This window comes from Bactrocera latifrons, unplaced genomic scaffold (genome assembly GCF_001853355.1).
Source record: "Bactrocera latifrons isolate USDA-ARS-PBARC rearing strain unplaced genomic scaffold, ASM185335v1 scaffold_89, whole genome shotgun sequence".
Taxonomy (NCBI): Eukaryota; Metazoa; Arthropoda; class Insecta; order Diptera; family Tephritidae; genus Bactrocera; species Bactrocera latifrons.
Genome location: NW_017537589.1, coordinates 1158562 through 1172918, shown reverse-complemented (window position 1 = coordinate 1172918; position 14357 = coordinate 1158562). Strand labels below are relative to the sequence as shown.

General features: G+C 33.1%; 1 protein-coding gene across 4 annotated transcripts in view; it reads right to left on the bottom strand.

Annotated features, from left to right (window-relative positions):
- LOC108977416 (serine/threonine-protein kinase tousled-like 2) overlaps positions 1 to 14357 on the bottom strand; it is a 186751-nt gene that overhangs the window by 31071 nt on the left and 141323 nt on the right. For 2 of the 4 annotated variants that reach the window (XM_018947091.1, XM_018947092.1), the window contains exon 1: positions 11175 to 11295. The exons of the other annotated variants lie outside the window; for them this stretch is intronic. The gene's annotated coding sequence lies outside the window, so the exon portion shown is untranslated. Of the gene's footprint in view, positions 1 to 11174; positions 11296 to 14357 lie in introns of those variants that run through there. 4 annotated transcript variants of the gene reach the window in all.

Here is a 14357-nt window from a genome sequence, read left to right as displayed (position 1 = left end):
ATATTTATATACTTCATTTATAAATATCATACAACTCAATTATATAAAAAAAATTTATACCTTTAACTGCATTTATATAATCAAATAAGTAAACACACGCTGCATCACTTCATTTACTTGACTTAATGAAAATTAAGTGAACTTAGGGGTTTGAACATTTTTATTTATTTAGTCAACTAAAACAACGGCAATAGCTAGTAGAAGGGAGCACTCACTCATATAGGCATTTAAATGGGCACATAAAAAAGTACATAGTATGTACAAAGTTTCAGATCGAGTATATATGTACGTATAGATGCTTAATTTTGAAAAATGTATCCTTGTATCTAAGCAGTTATACTTATTTGTATGCTTTATCGGTACACATACAAACATATTTATATACATACATATGTATGTACATACGTGTGTAGAGAGAAAAGAAATGAATGGCGTGGTAAGGCGCAATTTACGGTGACAAGAAAATCCATATACCTGCATACATATGGATGTATGTATATATATACTTATAATGCGTAGCGATATATGTGCATGTGTATATATTCATTCAAACACACGTCCACTGATTTGTGTTGAATTACGCGATTGAATGCGTTTCAGAGATTTTTTCAGTTCACTTTTCGAATTATTTTCTATATATTATCTCGAGCTGTTGTGATTGTTGCTGGCTGCATTGTTTTTATATTCAATGAATACGTGCGTATTTGCAGCTATATGCACGCTCAATATATACATATTTATTTATATATGTATGTATGTAAACGTATATCTGTAATATCGCCTCGCGTTTTGTAGTTTTGAGAGTTTAGCCACTTTTCGAGCGAACGGAACAAAGAAACTGACGTAATCGTAAAACTGTTTGCTGATTTTATTTCACATTCCTACTACAAAGATGTGTATGTTGATTTGCACATTATTTTTGTTAATCAATAAGTCTGCTACATAAACTTTTTTTGCTTTTGCAAAGATTTGAGATGTTTCCACATACATACATTGAATTTTTAGTGAGGTACATATCTTTTGGGATATGGATTCAAAAGAAATCCTTTTGCAAAAATAATCGAAAACAAGAAAAAAATACTTACATATGTATGTATGTRTATAACAACTATCACCAACTCTTCACAGCTGCATTTCTTCTATCGTAAAAGGGTATAAAAAGATTTTTATCTAGCTTTTGATCATTCAATTTGTATGGCAGCTATATGCTATAGTGATCCGATCTTAACAAGTTTTTTAGATGTTGTATCACTGCCTTAAATAATAGTCCATGACAAATTCCGTTCAAATATGTTGTCAAATAAAAAAGTTCCGACAAATGTGCAGCTTATTGGGGAGTAAATGACATGTGCAAAATTTCAGATCGATAACTTAATAAATGAGGGACAAATAGTGCTACAAATGTCGTGGCAAACTTAATAGTACATATTTAAATACTTCCCACTAACTACTCTACACCTTTACGTATCGATTTTTTGATATTTACTTTGTTGTTGGTCTTCGCCACAAAGTTGTGGCGCTTTGATTCACTTCAAAACACTATTGCGTGCCTGACATTTCCTTTGTCGCAACCACAAAACGAACGAAATTCATAAAAACACACTTCACCACACAGTAAACAGAAGCTACAACAATTATAAAAGCCAAACCTCGTTATTCAAAATGTAATAATGACTAAATGTCATTCAACCGATGTGAATGTGACACGTTTAGGCAGAGTCACAACAGCAACAAACAACAAAAATAAGCAAAAATGAATCAATTACAAATTACAGACATTTTTTGTTTCTTTTTTTTCATAAACTGCAGAAGTGAAACAGAATTTGACCGAAAATGAGGTGGTTATGGGCGAGTATGCACGCACACATCGTTTATTTATGGTGCTTGCACAATGAATGGGAGAGCGGTGGCAACAAAAAAATCAAGCAAGAGCTAATAAAAAACTACGAAAATGTTAAAAAATAAAATATGAACAATGGTATAATAGTTTTTAAATTATTTTCTGCTATTTTTTAGTTTTTCTGAAATAACTTATATTTTTTTCACTAATTACGACTTTAATTAATGTTTTTTTAATTATTATTAATTTTGAAATAGTTCCATTAATTATTTTTTTGTGATTTAAAAAATTAATGGACTAAAAATAAATGTCAATTTTATTAAATTATGAAGTATATACAACATATTATTTTTATTTATTTAGAAAATTATTTATTAAAGTACTTAAATATTTTTCATTATTTGCGACTTTGATTCAATTTTATTTTGATTTATTACTTATACCCACTTTAATGTACATACATACATATGTTTTACATATGAAATAAATTATTTTTTTTATTTTCTTGTTCTTTTATATTTTGTATATTTAAAATTGATTTCAAAAATTAATCAGTCAGCTAATTTGGAATTGAATACACAGAAGTAAGTATGTGAACAGAAGGACACATAAAAGTATGGATTTTCGAAACTTTCGCTCAATTCAAATCCTTATTTATTTCTACTCAGTTAATTCTATACAAAATTGAAATGTTAACACATACCATAGCCAACCAGATTACTTATACGTACATACATATGTAGAATATTATCTCGCTTCCAACCACTTCAAAAAATATTTTGCTCCTTAGATTTTGTAGGAAATTGAATGCTCTACAAAAAAGGAAGATACTAACGGTTGAAATTTGATTATTTTTCAGAAATTTTTTTATTTCTTATGCATTTTATAACTTAATGAAAAAAATCATTACGCATGATGAAACTCATAGTTTTGTAGGAAATTTACTGCTCTATAAAAATGGTCTCATATGATTTTTCGATTAAGTTAAGCGTTTACGAGATATTCGTCGTCAAACATCAATGCATTTTAGGGTGGATCAAATAAAAATTTTTTTTTTCGGTTAGTACTCTTAAAAATAGGTTCCTACATACCTCTAAGAACACCTCTCCAAAAAAATATGAGTTTCATTCATAATCATATCATTGAGTTATAAAATACATAAGAAACAAAAAAATTTCCCAAAAATAATCAAATTTCAACCGTTAATATCTTTTAAACGGTTGGGTTTACGAAAAAATCGTATAAGACCTTTTTTATAGAGCATTCAATTTCCTACAAAATCTAGGGAATAAAGTATTTTTTGATGTGGTTGTGAAATGTGTGTGTGTGATGTGGAAAAAAATATAAAACTGTAAGTAGGAGGACCTTCCCATTAGAATTAAGAACTCATTCATGGAGAGGCTTCCTTAGAGGTGTCTAGGAACCTATTTTTCAGAGTACCAAAAGAAAACAAAATTTTTTTTTTGAATCACCCTAATGTATATACATATGAACAGTAAATATACAAGAGGCAGAAATATTTAATTACTCTTAGTTGTTGTTGCTTGAGAAAGGAAACAGCGGCAATGCGAAGTGCAAAATATATTCATATAAAATGTCAATATGTATACAAGTTTATATTTACATACATATGTATACATACACACATACGTAAATACTTATATAATATATTTAATTATATAAATCGGCTAAAACAAAGTGTCGCATAGTCTTGTCCACATTAATGCGTATTTAACCGAAATACGAGCGCAACTATCGATAACCGATAAACCAACAAGCATACCGAGCCAAAAACGACTGCCAGACCAAGTCGACATACGCCAAGAGCTACAAGCTAAAACTTGACGTTGCTGCTGATAGCGAGACGCGTTATATTGCGTCGTCGTTTATGCTTATGGCAAATGACAAAGATGTGTCAGTGGGAGTTGTTGCACTGTCAAGGGAAGAGTGGGTTGTGGGTTGGGTAAGGAGCTTTTACAGCGTTGGGTGGAAAAAATTTTATACGGATTTGAAATATTTATGAAACTGTCTTTGTGGTCAGTTTCGATAGAAGGAAATATTGCATACAAATTTTTAATCCATGATTAGTGTATGTGCCTCAGATCGGAGTTGAAGTTTGATTATAAATAGGAAAATACTTTTTCGACCACCCAATACTTAATCTTAGAGATCTGAAAGGGGAGAAATTTTTATTACTCTTCCTCACACTCAAAATAAATTGAAAAAGCTGAAATGCTCTAGAAAAAACAACTTATCAATTCGCCGAGGATAACCGATTAATAGTTCTATAGCACTTCCTGAGAAAATGTTTCCTTGACGAAATTGTGTCTATAAAATTAATATTTAACAAATATAGCTAAAATACAAAAAATATCACCCAAGATGTGGAGCAATCAAGTCAATTTCCAATATTTGAAGAGGCTACATAATTTAATTTCCATTGTGTGTACACTTTTATTGCACGCCACTGTGCAAGCTGGTTGTGTAAGTGCTAGGATGTCGGAGGACGGTTTTAATGGCTTGTGCGAAATCGCAGGCGAGACATACATATTCCAGTTGAACGCGAGATGGTCGAGACATTGCTAGCAAACTTGTCGCCATGCGCCAACGACAACGAGTGTGGTATAGTACTGGAGAAACTTCTCTACTTTTAACTTCATTCTTCACCTACTTATGTACCTACTTAAAGATGTACATACACCCATAAATACATAAGTACATATATGAATAGCTGCTATCTTTATCTGTTCAATTCCATTTAGTAAGTTTATCTGTCTGTCCGTGCAACGTGTGCCTATAATTGTCCTCTTTTTGCGCTCCAGCAGCGCGAGTCGTTGAGATTTATTTGGTGCTTTAGTCTGCGCGACCCTCCGTCCATCTGCCCGTATTGTGAGCGCACTTGACATCCAGCTCGTACATCTTGACTGACTTTCTAACTAACCAAACGCCTATTTTTTCATTACTCTTGCTTACACACAGTTTCTTTTGTCGCTCAGCTTCAGTAAATTTTCATATTCTCTTATAATTAGTGTGTCTACACTTAATTCGGTTAGCCACTTAGTCAAACTGCCACTCAACAACGCGTTCCGGTTGAAACTCACCGCTAATTTCAATGATTGAAATCTATAGGCGAATCGTTTAATAGCCATACGTATTTATATGTACGTGCTCGTATATGGCCGTAGGTATATTTATTAGCTTGTTTACAACAAGTTTACGCTCATCATACTTACTTGCAGACATACATACATATGTATGTGGTTAGTATGACGAATATGAAGAGTATTAAAGTACGAACGAAAAATGAGAGCAACCTGTACTGGGCCGAAAAAGAAGCATAGGCGTGGAAAAAATTATACTTTTTTATTTAGAAGGTATCTTTACTAAAATAATTATATAATGACTGAAACATCCAACGATTTAAGTCCGTAAGATTTACCATGTCTAAAATTATCTTAACTGTATCGTTCAAACTCTAGTAGGTAGAACATTACCGTTATGTTTTATTCTGAAAGAGCTTCCTAAATCGAAATGTTTAAGTATGCTAATCTCCACATTTATAACTTTTGAGTTATGACATTTTGTAAGCCACAGAAATCAACGAATTTTAATCTCATAAGAAAAGACTTTAAAACCAAAAGTTCAAAAATATTAAGGGTCCATAGCTTACAGAGCTTCCATTATATAAAAGATTATTTAGAGATAACATTATTTTTCAAAAAAACAAGAACATTCTTTAACTTCGGCTGTACCGAAACTATAATACCCTTCACTAGTAGTCAAAAATTCTTTATCTTGCTGCTGGACGGTCAGTTTGTATGACGGCTATATGGTATAGTGGTCTGATCGGATCAATATCTTCGAATATTGTAGTCTTGTCTTGGATAATAATTTATGCCAATTTTTTGAGGATATCTTGCCAAATAAAGGAAAAATCCATACAAGCACTTGCTTTCGATCAGTCAGTTTATATGACAGCTATATCCTATAGTGGTTCCATATATCCAACGTTTCCTTTAGGTATTATAAACTTCATGGCACACTTACAATAAGACTTATATGTATACGTGATTGGGGTATAAATTATTACAAAATTACTAGGAGTTAACGTCTGAGCTGAGACTGTAGTTCTCCTCGACAGTTTTCCAGTCCTAAATATTGATTTAAATGATTGTTAAAGCAGACAAGGTCTACATATGATTCCGTTTCTTAGTAGGAGCATCAACATTAAACTCCAATTGATAGCGATCCGGATGATTGTGTCTGGATCTCGTTTCAGTACATCCACGAGCCAACCCTATTCTCTTTTAAGAATTTTTTCGGTGTGTGAAAACTTGCAGCTTTTGAATGTCAGAGGCTACGATATTCTATGTATCGCAACCGAATCGAATGATAGAATGATATTTCATGGACCGTCGATCAACAATAAATGTTGTTTCAGAAAATTTTAAACAAAAACCTCAATATATACAGTGTCGGACAAAACATATTGAACTCATACCTATTCTCACAATATCATTATAAGCATGCAAAGTGCAGAGAGTATAATATGTACATATGTATATCAGTTATTACTACTGAATAAGGACTATTTTTAGTTGTAATAACAATATTTTCGATACGGAACAGTACTGGACGATATACTTCTTCATTGGAATTATAATCGATAATGAAGAACATGTTGGTGGGTTTGTTTCTTGAAGCCTCGAACTCTTGAAGATCTCAAAGAGAACAAGCCTCGAGAATGCAAAACCGAAAATGCCGAATGCAAAACGTCTACCTTTGACGCCTTTTTTGAACTTACATACATACCTAGTATATAGTACATATATGGCTAAGAAAGGTCTAAACGTTTTACGCAAATTATAGTGATGTTGTAAGGCAACACTTTGCTCAGATTTCTTTGAAAGAGGACTTTTTGGGTCATATGTCAACTTATAGCTGACGTTTACCTTACTTGAAAACATTATAGAAAGTGCTAATTTAACTAAAGTGTACATACCGCTTCGTGTATTATAAAAAAATAAAATACGTTTAATAAGAAAAGTAAAATTACAAAAATCGGTTTAGTAATAGCACACAAAATAAAGCAAATAATACTGCTTACTTTATCATAATGATTACCTAATTAATTTATACAAATATTTACATAGTAAACTCGCGATTACAACAAAAACAAAAACCAATGCGAAAAATTGAGAGAGGACGGTTAATATACTAGTTAGGTCGATGAATCAAAACTTAACGATTTTCAGACAAAAACGAGTCGTCGAATTTTCATAAGTTACACACTATAATAACGGAAGAGCATGACGAACGAAAACATAATAGAACAAATTGAAATCAAATCGAAGACCATATAGTGTGGGTAGTGTGAAAAATCAGAAGAACGAAAGGGCATAAAATATGCAGAATAAATATAAACTAAGAGTAAAAGTAGAAGAAAACAGTCGAGATTAAACGACGGTGTACAGCAAATTGGTGCAAATGTTTGTATGTTTGTATGTATGTATAAAATGTATATTTTTATATACGTATTTATGTATGTATATAGTACAAATATGCGGCTGTACAAGGCATATAGCGCGGAGTACATAGAGATAACCTGAATGCTAAGAACAGATGAAGTAGGCAAAGGGGGGCTCTTGCAGGCACAGCAGCAGTACTTGAAAAATGCGGGCATGTATTTATGAGGTAAGATGGAATACATACGAATAGCAACACGCAAAAAAAATATTATAATAAAAAATTCAATCGACCGAACAACAGGCCAACCAACCGACTGTCAGACAAATGAAAAGGCAGTGTGCGAAGGCAGGAGGGGGACGACAAAAGCACGGCGTTGGCAGGACGGGAGCGGTGGGCGAAGCAAAATAAAAAAAAGCGAAGCAACAACAGTAACAACTAGTGGAGGCAGCGAGAGTGGGGAAACGTAAGGAGTAGAGCAGGGCAAAAGTGGGAGCAAGTGAATTGCGGAACTGGTGAGTAGTAGAGTGGAGCGAAGCAAAAAAAATCAACACACAAAAAATTTATAAAATAAAATGGAAATAGAATGACAAAAAATCATATTGGAAGGCAAGGTGGTAGCCGAGTAAGGTGGATGCTTGATGGCAGTTAAAAGCGTTGGAACGGTAGAGCAGAAGTTGGGCGCTAAAACAAACACACATACACGCAGCTACTTGCATAGCTTGTAGACGCGTTAATAAAATATATGCGAGAGGAAGGGGTATATTGTATGTGGGTACACAGTATATATATATATATATTTGATGTACGTATGTATACTTGTATATATTTATACCGATTTGTAGTAGGCATGAATGCAAAAATTGTGTGATGCGACCGTAAGCGAGCAAAAATGAAATAAAGTAACAGGAAAAAATCATATCACAAACAGCAATCAACCAACCGAACAGTCAGTGGACAGTCTTAAAACAAAATCAAGTACGGAAAATATAATAAAAATTCATACGAGTGCCAATCGCTGGCAAATGTATCCACTTGCACGCATACATACCTACATACATACCAACGAGTAAAATTGTATCGCTTTGCACCGAATGGGGCGAGTATGCAGCCGAGAGGGTGTGCAAGAAAAGGCAACAAAAAAAAAAACGAAACGAAACAAAAAGACATCTGCAAACAGCACTTGGCACTCAGTGCAAAACATTAAATTGCATGGGAGTAGAGTAGAGAGCAGTGCAGCGGGCTACCGATATTAGAGTCGCTCGGCAATTTGGTGGTCTGAGAGTATAAGAATGAGAGCGCATACATATGCTGTGCAGAGGAAGCATTTGCGAAAATCACGAAAAAAAAGTATCAGCAACAACAACAACAATAATAAGCAAAAATAGTGTTTAACGGGCGTTGCTATTTCAAGAGGTTGCTGAGGGCTAAGTGGTTGCGGGTTGTATGAGGCGGTGTATTTTAATTGTGTTGTACTCATATTTACATTTATATATATATACATACATACATATATGCCCAAGTAGTTGCGAATGTGTGTATACATGAATTCGAAAACTTTGCCACGGCACATGGAAAGTATTTAAAAAGGCCACATTTTCTTAAATCGTTTCAAATGTTTAATTAGGTATGTGCATATGTATGTATGCATGTTTGTTTGTTGATATCTTTGCTGTAGTTTTATTTTTATGTTTTTATTTTTAACGCTTCTCCTCGAGCAGTTGGTGAAAATGAGACAAAAGTTGCTTAGGCAGGATTGCATTTTAATATGCACGAGTAAATATGTACATACATATATGCACTTGTACATATGTATGTAAATTAATTTCTAAATTCAATTTATTTATTGCTGCTTATTTAGTTTTTCACACTAAGGTGTGAAGATTTATCGGCTAAGGCGATTTACCTTAATAATTAGTCTGCTATATTCTTCAATTATGTTTTTTGTATACATACATACATACAATATGCATAGAATAATATGTAGAAATATTCCTTTTATGCATAGTATCCACACTTGCGCTCACATAATTAAGCCGCTGTAGGCCAAATTACGTTTCAGATGTTCCAAGTAATGTTTATCTTTAGGTTTATCCAAAAGAAACCACAGTGGTCTTTAAGAAAATTGCCAACGAGATAGGGGCTACCTCTAAAAGCATTTCTCGCGTTATTAAAAGTTTTAAAAAAAGATGTGCGTATTGACAGGAAAAAAGGTTTTCGTAAAAAAAGGGGACCACATGATCACGAGAAGGCGAAGAACGTTGTGACCATTCTCACGAAAGATACAAACATTTCGGGCTGGAAATTGGCGAGGAAGGCTGGCTGTAAAGAATCTTTTGTACGTAGGACGAAGAAGGAAGCTGGGCTGAGGACGTTCCGGATGGATACGCAGTCAAGAACGAAACCGCAAAACAATGAGCTAAGAAGCTGACGAACGATTTTGTAAAGAAATTCGAATGCTGCATAATGAATGACACAAGACTTACATTTTAGCGAACTTTGCTCGGCTATCTGGACAGGAATTTTATACAGCCGATTCTCGAGGAAATTTTGCTCATAATTCAAAGCCAAAAAGGTTACAAAATTTCCAAAGGAATTTCTTGTGTGGCAGGCAATTTACAGTTGTTGCAAAAGAAGGAGCTTATTCGTTACATCGGATACAATCAACAGCGAAATATATGAGAAGCAAGATTTACAAAAGAACTTCCATTTCTAAGCCAAAACGAAATGTCCACGTTTTTTTCCTCGCTTCATGTCACTATAGCAAAACAGCCTTAGAGTGGTTCCAACGGAATGGAGAGATTTTAGTACTTAGAGAAGCGAATTCCTACTAACTATCCAGAATTAAGCACGATTGAAATATACTGTGCTTTAGTAAAAAAAAGAGAGATGGAGGCGACAACAAAGTGACCAAAGATATAATACCATAAAAGCACTAATGGACGGGGTTCCGGAAAAAAAAATGTTAATAAAACATAATTCTTGGTGTCTTAAAATACATATTTTTGATAAAATATTGTAATTTACAAAAATCGGATTACTGGTTTTAAAGTTTTTTGTTTTTTATTATTGTAAGGAACAATTTTATTAAACGCAGTCCTTAAAAGACTAGAGCTTCCTCCGACAGCCACTCTACCTTCTATCAAATCGATTTTACACCTTTTGATAAATTTGTAGTAATTAATGACAATTTAATAATTTATTGAAAAATTAAAAACCTTTCCAAACTAATTTAACCATGTTCCATTAGCATACAATTATTTTTTCATTAAAATTATTTGTTTGAAGGTTCAAGCTTGAAATGTTATTAAGTTCAATAGCATATCAAAAAATTACAATAAAAAAATCTTCTTATTTTCGCTTCTATTATATTGCACAACACTGCAGTTGCTATTATTAGGAAAAATGTTTAAATAATATCTGAGCTTTGTTATATTCGTTATTATCTAATAGGCAAGTGACATGACCGATGTATTGTATTATTATTTTAAGACAAATCGTGTATAATCCGTTATAATTTTTTAATTTCTCGAACAATTTCAACACATTATACAAAATACTAACAAATCAACTAGAATACTCACAGTGACACTCATATTTAACTCACTCACTGATATTTAAATTTAAGCTGATTAATACTAATTTCTGTGTGTAAGTATATATGTATGTATGTATATATGTATGTACATATATAAGAAATTATCTTTGTGTGCTGGTATGCCATCTAAGCGTTTTATTTGCATTTGTAATTTTTATTCTGTGCTCCTTTACTACACTCTATTCTTCACTTTGTTAATGTTGTTGTTTTATTATTATAATAAAATGTTTCTGGCATTTATCTGTGAACACTTTTACCTTTTTCACTTACTTTGAAAATGTAGTTTTATTCGTGAAACACTTTGTTGCGTTAACTGCGCCACTATTATTGTCTGCGTGTTTTTGCACTTTTTGATATGTATGTTTTATTTCTTCTTTACTATAATTTGTTATTTTTTATATTATGGTTTTTATATTCTTTATTTCTCTATCTTTATCTTTTATTTCTATTTTTTAAATTTTTATTTTTACTTTTATTTCCGTTTTCGTTGCTTTTTTAATTTTTTCACTAACTACTGGCTCCAACTAACAATGCTCGGCTAAACGAGTCAATGTACAAACATATTTATTTATTTTTATGTATTTATTTATATACACATGCACAAACGTATAGAGTATTTTCGCACTGTCTTGAGTTTAGTATTTTTTGCGTTGCTTTTCGTCATTTATGCACAAAAATCACTGTACACCAACATTTCCATGTACATACACAAGTTGTATGCTTGCTTGCATGTATGTAGGTAGGTATGTCTGTGGATTTTACTTTGCTGCTTATACGGCGGCTACTGTTATGCTGCTGCTGCTCGCTGGCGCTTGGTTGTGTGTTGTGGAGGAGAATCGCGTGGTACTACTCGCAGATACATTATTATTGTAGCGCACGCGAATTGAGACTAAAAAGTCGAAGAGAGATGTGATTTTGTGTAAGCACGGCAACACAGAAAGCCCAAAACGCATTGGCAGCAGCGCGACCGTGGCATAGCGAGTCGCACTGTGAGCGCTGACGTTGTCGTTGACGTCGCAGTGAACTGTGTGTGAGCGCGCTAAGCCCATAACAGCAAAACCAATTGCAAAACTAAAGGTGAAATAATAGCAACAACATCGGCAAGAAATACAACAAAAATCAAAACAGTTGCAGCAGAACAACAGGAACCAAATGGAATGGCCAAAGTGGAAATTATATGAGACGACGACGTTGCGGCAATGCGACGGACGACGCTTAGCGGACGTTGTACGATATATGTAGATATGTATGCGCATGTGTATGCCTGTATGTCGTTACGATAACGAAGCAAAGTCTCTTCGACAATGATGACGACGCCGACAACAGCAACGACGACAGCGACAACGAAACGGTTAAAAGCCACACAAGAACCAGAAGTTCAGCAAAAGCAACTACAATATTGTATAATTGGGATTTGAATTACTAGCAGCAGTTCGGCAAACCAACAAAACCGCAACGGCATTAAAAAGCAAAGGTTGGAATAGCGTTTGGCGTTCGGTGTTGGCGGTTGGGCCGCGTGTGTTTGTGTATGCCGCTAGGTATTTGTGCTTTCAATCGCTACAAATTAAACTAAATGATAGCGTGAAAATATCGTGTTGTTGAAAAGTAATTGTTTTCATTTACTTATGCATTCATTTTACATATGATTTATTATTGAGATATTTTCCAGAAACGATTATTAAATTGTTTTTGAGAATTTTTAGAGGCATTTTTATAATTTGAATAGGGTATATTAAGTTTGCGCCGAAGCTTGTTATAACCAAATGGAAATGTCGAATACCTATGTATATACTTATATATTTTTATATATAGAAGTATTTATATACTTATATAAATGAACAGCGTGACGAGCTGCGTTCATTTGCTATGTTTGTCTTTCCCTATATATATCCGTGAACTTATTCCTTATTTTTTGAGATAACAATCTGTAATTTTGCTTTTTTTCCAAGAAGAAGATAATTAGTGTACCGTCAATATTGAATATCTAAGCATATACATACAGTAGCTGCCATACAAACCAAGCGTTTAATAAGATCAATTTCTTGTATGGAAAACTTTTTTATTTGACATGATATCTTTACAATATTTGACATAGAATATTGTTCACAAAATATGCTATAATGTCCGAACAAATCGTTCAGATCGGATCACTATAGCATATATGTACCTGTCATACGAACTGATCAATCCAAATCAAGTTCCTGTACGGAGAACTTTGTTATTATACTATATATCTTCACCAAATTTGATATAGATTATTGTTTGAGACAAGGCTACATTCTCCAAGATAATTGTTTGAATCGGACTAACATAGCATATAGCTGCCATACAAAATGACCAATCAAAGTCAAGTACTTGTAGGGAAATCTTTTAAATTGACAAGATATCAACATGATCTTTGGCATAGAATAATGTTGCAGACAATGCTACAACTTTCGAATAAATCGTTTAGTTTGGATCGCTATAAGATATAGCTGCTATACAATCTGTCCGATCAAAATTAAGTTCTTGTGGAGAAAACTTTTTTATTTGAGAAGATATCCTAACGCAATTTAGCATATATTTATATCTAAACCAAAGCTACACTCTACAAATATATTGTACTGATCGGATCACTATAGCATATAGCTGCCATACAAACTGAGCGATCATAATCATCTTGTTTGATTTTTTTATAACCTTTTATGCCGTAAGAAATGCTCCTGTGAGGCTATTATAGCTGCTTCGAAAGTGAAATTAAAATTTTTTTCTTGCTCTTATATATTTTGGGAACACCATGGCGTATACGCAACCAATAAGCAATTTAATTTAAGCTTCAATATTGTGACTTTGTTATGACTGTAATTGAATATACTCTGTGAAATAAATATTTTTCAAGCACCTTTGTATATAGCAACTAATGGCTTGTTTTAAATGTAAAAAAGATATAGGCATACTTGTCCATAAGTCAAGTGCGGCTGCAATTAAGCGGAGTACTTTATGTGCTCTGCCTGTCACATGAAAACATTCGAAGTAACGTTAGAAAGTATCACGGAATAAAGACTGAACATATACATACATATTTGTACATATTATATAAAGCTAGTGTTTTAGAACACAAATGAAGTCAGCAAAGTACAGAAGAAATAAAAATTTGCAAAAATTTACATATGTCGGAACATATACAGTGTTGGAAAAAATAATAGAAACGGGTTGTTTACATATAATAAATCTATTATATCAATACTTGTTAAAAATATTTCTTGAAACGGCCCACCCTGCACAAATAGCTGTTAACAGTTACTGTTTTGCAAACCCGTTTTATTCCGCTAGTTTGTCTTATTTTGCCTTTATATGCGAGAGAGTGAACAAGTGAATAATAGCGCTTGGAAAAAATAATAGAAACAAAACGTGTTTGTTAATATTTCTGCTTTTTAAAAGGTAAAAAATTTGTTTTTGATGCTTCTAATTGTG